This window comes from Mauremys mutica, chromosome 2 (genome assembly GCF_020497125.1).
Source record: "Mauremys mutica isolate MM-2020 ecotype Southern chromosome 2, ASM2049712v1, whole genome shotgun sequence".
NCBI classification, from domain to species: domain Eukaryota; kingdom Metazoa; phylum Chordata; order Testudines; family Geoemydidae; genus Mauremys; species Mauremys mutica.
This window is the reverse complement of record NC_059073.1, coordinates 98,346,520-98,360,707: the sequence shown is the minus strand read 5'-3', so window position 1 is coordinate 98,360,707 and position 14,188 is coordinate 98,346,520. Positions and strand designations below refer to the sequence as shown.

At 42.3% G+C, this 14,188-nt stretch overlaps 1 protein-coding gene across 2 annotated transcripts in view; it reads right to left on the bottom strand.

Annotated features, from left to right (window-relative positions):
- The window catches only part of CCDC102B (coiled-coil domain containing 102B), a 357,030-nt gene that overhangs the window by 245,624 nt on the left and 97,218 nt on the right, over nt 1-14,188 (bottom strand). The gene's annotated exons all lie outside the window — the stretch shown is intronic.

The following is a 14,188-nucleotide window of genomic DNA, read 5'->3' as shown; positions in this document are numbered from 1 at the left end:
TGGTATCTACACTACCCTTCCTCCTTATGTCCATTCTCCTGCCCACAGCTGTATCCTTTCTTACTTTTTTTTTTCCTTCTCAATGTTAAATTCTGGCGTGGAGATTACCTGAAAATCTCCCAATCATCTCTCCCAAATTCCTAGTTTAAAGCTCTCTTAATCAATTGTGCCAGCCTCCATCCTAGAAGTCTATTTCCCTCCTTACTCAGGTGAAGTCCATCCCGAGAGAACAGTCCTCTGTCCATGAATGCTTCCCAGTGGCCATACATCCCAAAGCCCTCCTTATAGCACTACTGCCTGATCCATCTGTTGATCGCCATAATCTTGTCACACCTTTGTTGCCCTTCTCTAGGAACAGGCAGAATCTCACTGAAGATCACCTGAGCCTCAATTTCCTTAAGCGTCTTCCCCAGCCTCGCATAGTCTCCCTTGATACGTTCCAGCGAGAATCTAGCCATATCATTCGTTCCCACATGAAGGACAATCTGCGGATTCTTTCCCGCTCCTGTTAGGATCCTTTTCAGCCTCAGGTCCACATCCCATATCTTAGCACCTGGCAGACAGCACACCCTTCTGTTCTCCAGATCAGCTCTAGTTACAGGCTTGTCTATTCTTCTCAGTAAGGAGTCCCCAATCACATAGACCTACCTTTTCGAGGTGATGGTGCGATTCTCTGGTCTATCCCCTGTTCCCTCTGGCTGCAAGTCCTCTCAATTTCTATTGTCCCATACAATCCTACGCAACCCATCTCGTATCCTCCTGGGGCTCATATTTGGTGTTGTCTCCACTGACTTTTCCCCTCTTCCTATAGGACTAGCTGCTCTTCTCTTCTTCCTTGCCCTCTCACCTTCAGTGACCACCTGCTCCGCCCCTTCTTCATTTTCCAACTCTGCAAACCTGTTCCTGAGCTCTATTTCTCCTTCACTGGCCCATCTTTTCCTCTGCCTGATTCTCTTAGTCACATGCTTCCACCGTCCACTTTCCTCACCCAGCAGTCTCCCCTCAGAATTCTTTGGTCCTGCTTCCATCTGCAAGTCTGAACTTTTCCCTTCAGCCTCCTCAGGTCTCTGCTCCATCATCTGCTCAAACCCCCACCTAAACTCAACCAGAGTTTCCACTTGCATCTCTAATCCTCAGATCTTTTCTTTCATCAGCTCTATGAGGCAGCACTTCATGCAGACTAAACTCTTTTCAGGTATCCCCTCCAGGATCATGTACATGCTGCAGCTTTCACATCCAGTCATCCTCATTGTGTCTTCCACTGCTGCCTCTGTATCGGTCATAGCCTTCTCACCTAAAACGTGCTAGACCAGGAAACACAAACCAAAGCAAACCACCACCACCTACTGTAAAACAAACCCCCAACAGGCACCAGAACACCTGCAAACCACCACCCACTCCCTTCACTGGCCTGTCTATTCCTCTGCCTAGCTCTCGTAGTCTCCCCCACAAACTCTCCTTGCAAACTCTCACTGAAACTCCCCTGTTTACAGCTCTGTTTGCTGGCTCTTGTGCCACTGCAGCTGTCTATGCCGCTGACTGGCTGACTACCTTTATAGGACCCTTAAGCAGAGAAGCCCCACCTCCTAATCAGGGCTCAGCTTCTCTCCCAGCTCACCTGAATGTTTTCAGCAGAAGTATGAAAGAAAATGGGTTTTCTTTGTAGCCCTTTCAAAACCCTAGATCAGACAGCAAGTTAGTCACCCCGTGAAACACTGAGGATAGATTGGTTGGCCTTTCCCAGTGCTGACAAAAAGGATTACAGGATGTCAGGAGCCAATCCTGTAGGATGTAGGAGAGCTAGTCACATGAATTAAAAGCCGTCTAAACCTTTGTCAAATGAACTTAATCCAAATGAAGCAAGAAAGCTGGGCATCTCATAACTCTAGTTACAGTCTATCTGAGATTGCTCTAATTGTCTGAATGAAATTCAAAGAAATTGTCATGCCAAGGTCCAAGAAAATTTCAGCAAGAACAGCAACATATGCACATAAATGACTTGGAATCCAAGATGATCCTAAGGTCATGTGTATACTGCAATTAGACATGCCAGCTGACTTGGGCTTGTGGGGCTTGGGCTACGGGGCTGTTTAATTGTGGCGTAGATATTTGGGACTGAAGCCAGAACTCTGGGACCCTTCCACCTTGCAGGGTCCTAGATCCCAGGTTCCGGCCTAAACCTGAACTTCTACACCGCAATGAAACAGCCCCTTAGCTTCAGCCCCGTAAACCAGAGTCAGCTGGCAGAAGCCAGCCGGGGTTTTTAATTACAGCGTAGGCATACACTCAGAGTCCTAACAGAACCATCTGCTTAAAGAGCTGACTCAAATTCCAAGAGAGCAAATTCGTATTTCTGCACTGATGTCTTACACTAAATCAATACCAATTCATTCTTGGCTGGATTCAAGTAGAACAAGTTACAAAGCCATCCAAGACTGAATTTGAGTCAAACAATTAGACAGAAAGCAGACTATCAAGTGAAACGCTGATCTATAAGATATATTTATTTATTATCCGCACTCCTGTGAAATCTCAATTCATAGCTGCTATGATGAGAAACTTCACATTGTGCTCCTATTATGTGTTATTGATTAACACAACAAGGTCTTTGGCTACCAGACATTGATTTGTGGATCTCCCAATATGAAATTTGTACGTTGCTAGTCACCTTTCTTGCTATACAAAACAAAACAGCACCTAAGAATGTCTTCAAGTTGTGATAATACTTTTATTTATTTTTATACACCTAATACCTGAAGACATCTAGATACCATCACAAAGAGACACTCAAATATAATTGATCATTGACAGGCAATTGGGTAACATTCAATGTATTACTTATAAATCTCAAACCTCAACTCCTCCAAATTTCAATATTGCTCATTCTTCCAAGTAACCTTCAGAGTGTTGGGAAATGTTTACTGGCTTTTTGTTGTGTTGGATTTTTCACATTGCACGTTTCTGGTCGCCCTAATTGAAACTAATAAAATTGGGATTCCCAAACCCTTTGTCAATCAGTTTGGCAACATACCAGGACCCTGAGATTTCACTTAATTTGCAGAGTATTGTAACATTGTACCCCACTGTTCTTAGAACATGTGGAACTCTTGGGATATTCTGCTTTTTTGTTGCTGACACGGAAATTAATGGCAAGACTAATCCCCTTGCAGCTAGAGTCTGAAGCTCAAACTAATTAAAACTTTTAAAATACAATGAAGTGTCTGAAGAGGATTCCATTTTACCAATAATATCCATGCTTTTAATTATGAAAACTGCTTTATGCAAATATCATTAGGGAATATACATATTCAAATAAGGAAACATTTTAACATAGTGTGAAGGATCCTGTACTTCATAGGGCAGGCTATAATTTTGAAGAATTCAAGACATTAATTTAGGACATTAATAGTGAGAACCCGGGACCATGGAGTGAGAGATTAGCCTCATAGTTATAACAATAAACTCTGAAGCTGATTTGTAATAGTATTAAGGAAGGAGGAAAAAAACAGGAATTTGGGGTGTTTTCTAATAATGGACAAATAGACAGATAAATCTTTCTTGAAATATACCATTCAGTTGAGTAATGATTTCAATGGAACAGAAGATATTAAACTACTGCGCTGATAAAGAAGCTCTCCCAGCCACGCTTAGGTTGAAAAGCAAATTGAAAGAAGTATCTGCTAAGAGGTAAGAATTGTTACTACTTTAATGTTTTCGCTGAGAAATTATTAAAACAGAATATACTATTTTGCCCCTCCAGATACAATTTAGCACCAAAGCTGTTGCATTCCTAAGTAGGGTTTGGCATTTGGCTGGCCCAAAAATAATTGGGCAATTGAGTGTTCAAACATTGTCAAATAAAGTAAAAGATTGTCAAATATTTAAGAGTGCTAATTTATTAGAACAGTAACCAAAAAAAAGAGTAAGAGCTTAAGGTCTGCAACAGACTTAGCCTTATATACTTATGCTTAAAAAAAAAAAGCCACAAGTTACTTGTTAATTTTAAACAGAAAAATACAAGACGCTATGAAATGAAGAATTATTACTACCCCTTTTAGCAATATTAGGGTAGCATTTAAATGTGACCATTATTCAAGACTGAACAGTTACAAAAGAAAAAATTAAATTAAACTGAAACAGAACAAACACACAGCAATTATAAAAGAAAAAATCATTTTTAAATGAAGTTATCGTAGGTAGGCAGCAGACCAACTTTTCAAATCTCTTGCTCTTTATTATCTTTTTCTTTATCAGCTTCAGCTGCTTCATCTGTATCTTTGTCATCATCATTAAATTCACCAGTATCTCCTTTCCCTTCATCTGATGAATACTCTTCATCTGCCATTTTCTTCTGTAATCCCAATTGGGCTATACAGTCACAAGTTTCCTAACAGTGGAGGTTTTCAGTCTGTTTTCAAATGGATGCTTCCTCAAACTAGCCAGTTTCATTCCACATATGCAGTAGTACACAGAAGTGTTAAAAGTATATCTGCCACTGTAGCTGGAGAGCAAAGAGAACGACACAACACTTTGTACCATGATAGAGCAAGCTGTTTTGATTCACCTGCTGGGATTGCACTCCACATTGTTTTATAACAAAACAGGGTGCTTCTTGCTTTATAATTTGCTACCTCCATCAGTATTGTTTGTTCGTTTGTATATCCTTTAAAATTTGCAACAGCCACTAAAGCCTGGTCTACACTAGGCGTTTAAACCGGTTTTAGGAGCGTAAAACCGATTTAACGCCACAACCGTCCACACTAGGAGGCACCATATATCGATTTTAATGGCTCTTTAAACTGGTTTCTGTACTCCTCCCTAACGAGAGGAGTAACGCTAGTATCGGTATTAACATATCGGATTAGGGTTAGTGTGGACGCTGATCGACGGTATTGGCCTCCGGGAGGTATCCCACAGTGCAGCATAGCTTGGCAATCTACTCACCCCCCCCACCCACCCCCAGAAGCGAAAGGGAAAACAATCCTCTGACTCTTTTACATGTCACCCTATCTTTACTGAATGCTGCAGATAGACACGATGCTGCAGCCGTCAACACCAACATCCTCACTCCCCCCTGCCATGGGTGGCTGATGGTACAAAAGGACTGGTAACCGTCCTCATCATCAGCCTATTGGCACATGGGGCAGTAACCATGCTGACTAGCATCCGTCAGGTCGATCAAGGGCTCCTGGCTCTAATTTTTTCTGGTGGATGGTGGATGGTGCAGTATGGCTGGTAACCATCGTCATCATAGCAACAGGGGGCTGAGCTCCATCAGCCCCCACCCTTCATGTGTAAAGAACAGATTCAGTTGCCCCTGGACTAGCAGAGGGATGCTGGGCTTCTCTCCTACACACTGCTTAATGTCCTGTCTGGACTATCATAGCAGCTGGAGGGTGCCTTCCACTCATTTCTCACTAACAAGTCACCATGTCTTTTTATTCCTGCATTCTTTATTACTTCATCACACAAGTGGGGGGACAATGCTACGGTAGCCCAGAAAGGCTGGGGGAAGAACGGAATCAACAGGTGGGGTTGTTACAGGAGCACCCCCTGTGAATAGCATACATATCAAGTTTCTGCAGGATCTGACACAGAGCAGCTGTGCTCTCTGGTTCTATGATACAGTGGTTATCTAGTACACTTACCTATATTCTAGGCAGGACTGATTCTATTTTTAGATACCAAAAAGGAGGGATTGACTCAGGGAGTCATTCCCAATTTTGGCTTTTGCGCCCTGGCTAAGAGCAGCCAGGGGCACTTATGACAGCAGCAAATGGTACAAAAGGACTGGTAGCCATAATCATCCTCACCAGTTCCAATTTATGGAAGGGTTTGGATGGTGCAGTATGACTGGTAACCATCTCTGCTGTCATGCAAAAGCAAAAGCATGCTTCTGTGTAGCGCTGCTGAATCGCCTCTGTGAGCGGCATCTAGTACACATACGGTGAGAGTCACAAAAGGCAAAACAAGCTCCATGATTGCCATGCTATGGCATCTGCCAGGGCAATCCAGGGGAAAAAGGCGCGAAATGCTTGTCTGCCGTTGCTTTCCCAGAGGAAGGAGTGACTAACGACATTTACCCAGAACCACCCGCGACAATGATTTTTGCCCCATCAGGCACTGGGATCTCAACCCGGAAGTTCCAAGGGGCGGGGGAGGCTGCGGGAACTATGGGATAGCTAGGGAATAGCTACCCACAGTGCAACGCTCCAGAATCCGACGCTAGCCTCGGACCGCGGATGCACACCACCGAATTAATGTGTTTAGTGTGGCCGCGCGCACTCGATTTTATAAAATCTGTTTTACAAAACCGGTTTATGCAAATTCGGAATAGTCCCGTAGTGTAGACGTACCCTATATGTCAGGAATCAGGGCCTGCAGGACAGCCAGTTTCCAGGCAACCTAACAAGCGCAGCTGGCCTGTAGTAGACTACCTGATTGGCTACAGCCCAATCAGTTGGAAAAGCCAGCAGATTTGCTCTTAAGCCCAGAAGCAGCAGCATTTCAGTGGCTGCTTAAAGCATTCAGCCATAGCTGTGATAGCTCCTGTGCTTGCTTGTCCCCAGCCTTGTCCCATTCCTGACCCTCGGCTCTGACTTCGGCCCTGACCTCCAACTCCAGCTCTGACTGACTCCTACTCTAACCAGTAGGCACAACTGACCACTTTCCAGTCACTGACACTATGAGATCACAAACTGGCATTTGAATGCATTATTAGAAAGGCCTTGACCATGGAAACATGGATCAAGAAGGTGGGTAGCATTATGTGTGGAAGTGATTTCCCCCTGATATTATTTTGTTTAAAATCTTTTTCTCTTCAGCTTTTGTAAATGGACTGGGTTCAGTATTCTCACAAGTATGTTCTTTATGTTCAAGAACTTGTTCTTGGCATCGAAAATTGTAGAACTAACATTTTCCATATTCTGAATGGACTGAGCTATGAATTGAAGCAATGAAATGCATTTTGAGTTTCACATCCAAAAGACATCATTGTCAAGAATGTCAGTGCAGATTACTTGGGGCCACTCAGAAACCTTTTCTTCAACAGCAGCTCACTGAACAGCCTTCTATCATATCTGAAGATCTCTGCGGCATTTAATAGAAGATGCCCATCAAGTATGACAAGACTTACTCAGTGTGGATGAAATTGGGGGCTGTATTAAATGATGCTGGAAAATGGCTGCTGATACTATTGGTTTTTGAAATAACTGACAATACTTCTCAACTTTTGACACATGTGATGAGAAAGCTGTCAGATCTTCAGCATCACTGATGAAAAGTTGCATTGTATGAGCAATGCATTCATAATACAGAAGGTGTAGATTCTCCTTTATCAACAAAGCCCAAGCAGCTTTCATACTAGCTGCATCATCAATCACAACCAAATTTACCTTCTGTGGACAGAATTCATGGTTTACATATTTAAACAGGTCAGAAATGTATTGAGCTAAGTGGCGATGTTCAGTGTCGCATTGGAATGAGTAAGAACACTTGTTGTGGAGTTGTTACCATGAAGTTGATGACACGCTCACTGCAAATATTGCTCCATCCATCAGACTCATGAGGAGCTTTTCTTTTTCACATTGTCTACTTTGGCATTCAGAAGACTTCCTGCAAGCCATTTTCTACTTGGCACTTTGTAAATTGGATACATATAAGATTTTGACAGCAGACGCTCCCCAACTGATGCAATCATTCCATTCTGGAAAGCCTTGCATAACCCGAATTTTACGTAAGTCGGAAATGTATATTGTGCAAGCATAAAAACAAACAATTACAACATTTTCTCCTCTTAATAAATCTTCTTTCGCTTACAAACTGGTCCTGCAATCTTGCTATCACTTGGTCGCTTTCCAGGCATGATCTGAATGAAATAATAGGGTGAAATAACAGAAATACAGTATCACTGAAATAATACAAGACTGAGAGGCTGTGAGAGTGCAAAGCCTTCCCTTGTAGGAGATGCTACTGCTGTATTCCTCCACACACCACACTACAGTACAGTACTTTGCATTTCCGTATGCTATGTAATATTTTCTGCAACTCGAAAATTGTATTTATGCCTTATGGAACTTTTTGCGTAAGGTTGAATTTGTGCAAGTTGGGTCTTGCATAACCTGGGGAGCATCTGTATATGAAATGGAGTATTGCTGGCAAAAATATCTCTAGCAAACCTAGAGTCAAGTTTATCCCATGACCAGAAAAACATTCTATCCAAAAACCTCTCAATACCAATTTGATGACCATCTGAAGACCTTCCAGGCATAGGAGTTAGAATAGCAAAATTCTTATTAGAAGATGAAGAATGTAATTAGCTTCACTTTTGTTGTTACTCATATCACTATTTTCAACAAAAGAGTTCATGCTTTGTGATTATGCTGGCAAAGATAAAGTAGAAGAAGAATGCACAGAAGAAAACAAATTTTGATGCAGACTAGTTTTCCTCTTTTTTGACAGTACTTGGAAATGTCACAAGAATTCAACAAGTGTCTTACATGTGTCTCATACTCAGAAGAATAGAACTTGCACTTAGCTTTAGCAGTTTTTCTGTGTTTGCATCTCTGTCTTAGCTTGTCTAATGTGCTTTTTAAACTACCATATATTTAAATGAGCTGGTATACAAATAAAGATATACATACAGTGCTTGTTCTAGAAGAGTCCAGCAAATCAAGATGCTCAACTTTCAATAAGTTCCCCTTGTTTCCCCCAACAAATGGCACTAGCACATATTAAAGTGAGTAATCAAGACATTTAAAAGGCTTGATAACAGATGTCACCACGATGCAATCAAAAACAAAGACTGTCATTTGTATCACGGCATTCTTGCTGTAATACTTCACAATATTTAACCATATGCAGAGTAGCTGTAGCCATATCAGTCCCAGCATATTAGAGAGACAAGGTGGATGAATAATATATTTTATTGGGACTTGTGATTTATGGCTTATTGCACCAATCTGTTACCCACTAATCCCCAATTTTTGTCCTGTGACAGCAGAGATGTTAATGGGTCACTCTACTTTAAATGGCCCCTTAGAATATTTGCTAACTATTTATGCTAAACAATCTGTTCCACCTTGCAATTAGCTGTGACATTTGGAGTACCTTTCCCACAGCTGAAGAAGATCTCTATGTAGCTTGAAAGCTTGTCTCTCTCACCAGCAGAAGTTGGTCCAGTAAAAGATATTACCTCACCCATGTTGTCTCAGTAACTGACCAGTTAGTTGACCAACTTGCCTAACCTATTCCTAAGTGTAGGCTGCATGGCCGTTCCTCACTGTCTGTCTCTGACCTGTAAAGGTGAGGTCAAAGGGGGAATTAGCTACACCTAGTGCTCCAGTTGGGCAGAACAGCAAGGCAGTCTATGAGCCCCAGGCCCTCAGTCAGGGCAGGGCAGTAAACAATTAGTAGGCTCTGGCCTGCAATCAGAGAAAAGTAGCTGAGCAGTCTATGACCCTCAGGCCCAGTCACTGTGGGGCAGCAAAGCAATGAGTAAGCTGCGATCAGGTCAGAGAGGCTAGGCAGTCTATGGAGCTCAGGTAAGAGTGAACACCAAGCACAGTCTAGTGCCACTTGGCTAGGCTCAGGTAAGGGTGCCCAAGGAGCACAGGCCTCCTGGCCTAAGGAAGGGGAGTACTGCCTCCCCAGGGGTGGGGTGGCGGGGGACATGGGCATACCCAACTCCACTACGTCCCAGCCTAGGGTCCAAACAGAATGGTCTACTACTGGGTCAGCAGGAATTCACCCACAACAGGCTAACTTTGTATCAGGCCAGCTCCCAACCAGACGTGTTGCCTGGCTTCCCTGGGCTGCTTCCTACTCTCCCCCTTGGGCATACCGGCATCTGTCATCTTGTCCCTCTGGCCAGTCCTCAGGAGGCAGCCCCAGCAACTCCTCTGCAGGCTCCAGCAGTAAGCAGGATGCATTCATCTCCTCTAGTAGCTCCACTCCAACTGAGCTGCAAGCCCCACCTTTTGTACTTCCCCTTCCTGCCCTGCCCTTCCACTTCCAGTGGGACAGATGTGGCTCTCCTGGTTTGGCCCATCAGGGGGCATGTTGTGATCCCTCTTTGGCACTCTTTGAGGGAGGCCACGCCTCCTCGCTACACTCAGACTCAATTTACTGAAGTCTTAATAGTGGAAATGTAAGGAAATTATATAATAAAGAGACAATGAGTCTCATTCTGGAGAACCATTTGGATACTTTACAATATGATGACATAAAGAAAAAAATAATATTGCATAGCTTATTTTATATATTACCACAACAGTCACCCATCTGAATCTCTTCATTGTCTTTCTATCTTTTATCCTGTCAGATTCAAGTTACCAGTTCTAGCCTCCAAGGCGTTTCATAACATCTCTTTCTCTCTCTCTCTAACAGTAGATGTTGCCACTTCCTCCTACTTTCTCTCTGCTCTTCTTCATGCCTTGTCTCTCCCTTTTCCCTCTATATTCTGAACTTTGTTCCTTATGTCCTGAAATCCCCTAAAATGATTTAACCTCCTGTTTACTGGGCCTGAGTCTCCTCCCATTTCTACCAAAATAAAATAAGGAGTATGACATTGAAATCAATTGTTATAACTATGTTAATCTATATCAGGGGGAGGGATAGCTCAGTGGTTTGAGCATTGGCCTGCTAAACCCAGGGTTGTGAGCTCAATCCTTGAGGAGGCCACTTAGGGATCTAGGGCAAAAATTGGTCCTGCTAGTGAAGGCAGGGGGCTGGACTAGATGATCTTTCAAGGTCCCTTCCAGTTCTAGGAGATTGGTATGTCTTCTTTTATTACTCTACCTGAAAAATATTTTTCACTTGGCTTACTTAAGCAGTGGTATTCAACCAGGGGTACACATATCCCTGGTGATACACAGAGGTCTTTAAGGGGGTACATCAACTCATCTAGATATTTGCCAAGTTTTGCAACAGGCTACATAAAAAGCACTAGCAAAGTCAGTACAATTAAATTTCACACAGACAACTTGTTTATACTGCTCTATATACTATACACTTAAATGTAAGTACATTATTTATATTCTAATTGATTTATTTTATAATTATATAGTAAAAATGGTAATAGTATGCTATGACACGTTTGTATTTTTATATCTGATTTTGTAAGCAAGTAGTATATAAGTGAGGTGAAACTTGGGGTGTGCAAGACAAATCAGACTCCTGAAGGGGTATTGTAGTTTGGAAAGACTGAGAGCCACTGACTTGGAGTACTTCACAGTTCTTTATATGTAGTCAGTTTCACTGTTTCCTATATAGTCCCTAGATGACAAAAACTTTATTCAGCAGAGGAGAAGAAAATCTCTTATAAAAAGATGTGTGTGACCCTAACAGCATCCCGATGGAAGGGATCAAAGGGCTAACTGGTATCTGGTAGTTAGTTTCAGCTGGCATGACCAGTTCAGCATGCTCTGATGCATTAATGCCTTGAACTATAATCTGATAGTGCCATGTAAGGTATCATTGGAAAAACAACACACTGATCATTCATATTTTTGCATGGTATATGTTTGGTAAATGCCCAAGGGACCATACAAATATGAAGAAAATGTGGGACTAAAATATGTTTACAAGGCAAGTCTGGGGAGTGGATAAACAGGTTTCTCCCAGATACAGGACAAGCTGATACCTCCAGCCAGGTGTCATCAGAGTTGATTAGCAATCATATGGCTAGTAGCCATTCATTTACGTCAAAGAGGGCAGGAACAGATCACTTTTAATTTTTGAAAACACCAGTGAGATAAGAAACCAGCATGGAACTTCTTTCACCAACACACTCCATGTCTCCTTCCTCACAGCTTGAATAAACTTTATTTTGAGGAGTAACCTTCAGAAAAATCCATTTCAAAGGTGCACTGGACTAGAAGAAAGGAGCAAAGAACCACATCTTATCTTTCACATAAAATGACAAAGTATCCAAAATCTCTTGTCTCTGGGGAGAGATACTGACCAAGGATATGTGTCTGTATGTGTGGGGAGATGTCGGCGGTCAGAGAGCTTGCTAGAAGAAAGCATGGTAAACATCTTACCTTGAACCAAGAATATAGTTTTGTTAAGTCTTAATCTCTAGAAAGAGTTTTTTCCACTTTTCTTTCATTGTAGCCCTTTCTAACTCTATCCTTTATATCTGAACTCACTTAAAATCATATCTTCTTTTGTTAATAAACTTGTTTTATTTTAATCTAAACCAATGCACTGCTGTATTTGAATTGACATGATTGTTAAAGTGATAAGCTTGTTTTTTCTCTAAAGAGACAAAATACAGAACATTATTATTCCTCTGAGGTCCAGGAAAGGGCCAGACATTGCAGAGTACATGGTTTTGGGAAAATTCAAGACTGGAAGTGTGTTAGATTCACTTAGCTAGTAGCACCCTAGGCTGGTGGGTACCAAGCATGATTGTCATGTAATAAACAGGCTGCTGGAACTAGAGCACTGAGCCAGAGCTGCTTAACATGCATGTCATGCTTCTCAGGTGGCTGCCAGCGTCCAGGCTATGAGCCACCGCAACAGAACATTTAAGGCATCCCTGGTTACAGGACAGGCAGTGACATAACCCCTCACTGGTCTGGATTGTACCCCAGAATGTGGCAATAGGTATGGGATTTTCTTTCATTCCCCCAAAGTCAGAACACACTTTTTAAATGGTGCTCTATCATATTGAAATGTTTTACAATTCGTCAACTAAAAAAAATAAATCTGAGTGTCCCTTTAATTCTTTTTTGCTTGTTTGTTTTAAATCAACTCATATCTGTGATAGGGAAGAGCCCTGTTTGGTCACTGTGCTTTATATGTTGAAAATAGGGACAAAGTAGAACACAAAGACCTCTTATCTTATACATCAGTTGTCTTGCTCTAACGGGGCCTATGGGAAGCTGGTTTTAGCGTGCAGTCTGCCTGGGAATTTTGCATACTCTTTTACTTCCCATTCATACAGGCAACATGAAAAGTGGAGCTAGAGGCATTGCTCCTCTAAGAACATATCTGAGCCATCTTTGTCCTGAAGAAAGAGCATAAATGGCAATTTCCTACCAACAAATGCTTTGTGATCTTGGAATTAAAGCACATATGAAGTATAAATTAAGACTTTTGCATATAAAGAAAGGCCAAAAAAATCCTTGTAGCACAATGAATGAAAGAACTGTCTCACAGCCCATCATCAGCGTATCTGAGAATCCCAAGTATTTATTGATTTAACTCTAGTGATGTAGAGAAGTTTTATTATCTGCATTTTATGAATGGGAAACCTAAGGCCAAAATAGTAAGTGACTTGCCCCCATTACACATGAAGACTGTGTCAGATCTAAGAACTGAAGGCAGACTCAAGTCCCAGTCCTTTGCATTAACTAATAGATCATTGTCCACCTCTGCATTATTAATGTGCTCCCTCCAAGCTTCTTTTTGTATCAAGATTTTTAGTTACTCTGAACAATATGGACACATAACATGAACCTAAGTCAAAGATTACTCACAGTTCTATTCTGATTGCCAGGTAGGGTGACCAGATAGCAAGTGTAAAAAATCGGGATGGGGAGTGGGGTGAGGGTAATAGGTGCCTATATAAGAAAAAGCCCCCCAAATCGGGACTGTCCCTATAAAATCGGGACATCTGGTCACCCTTTTGCCAGGAGCCATTCTTAAAATTCAGCCAATCATAGCTAAGTCGTGCACAGCGGTTCCATCTGTGATGTTTCTCACAGAAACTCGCATTACCATCCCATCACTGCCATACAAAAAACAGGGCCAGGCATGGGTTCAGGGTGATATAAATCCCTTCTCCCAGCCACTGACAGGGAGCAAATAGGAATGGGAGGCAGTAACCAATCCACCATGCTCCCTATAAACATGTGATAGGAAGCCCCCTTCATACAGGAGCTCTATTGCCAGGTACAGGAAGCAGCTTGAGAGGGGATACAGGAGTGAGTGGACCTGGCTACCTGCGTTGTTTGGGTTTACATTGTTCATCTCACTTAGTGTTCTGCTGCCACCTGTTCTCCCTGGTTGTTATTCTGTGGTGGCTTTGAGAGCTGAGTGAGCATTGCAGAAGACCTTAGGGTCTGAAAGGATCAATGGCAGGGCAATCCCTGCTGCCTGCCTCTGTGAAATTCTAGCAGTGCTGCTGTCCCATCAGGCAGGGTGGTGGTCTACAGGCATAAATGTCACTCAGTGTGGGTGA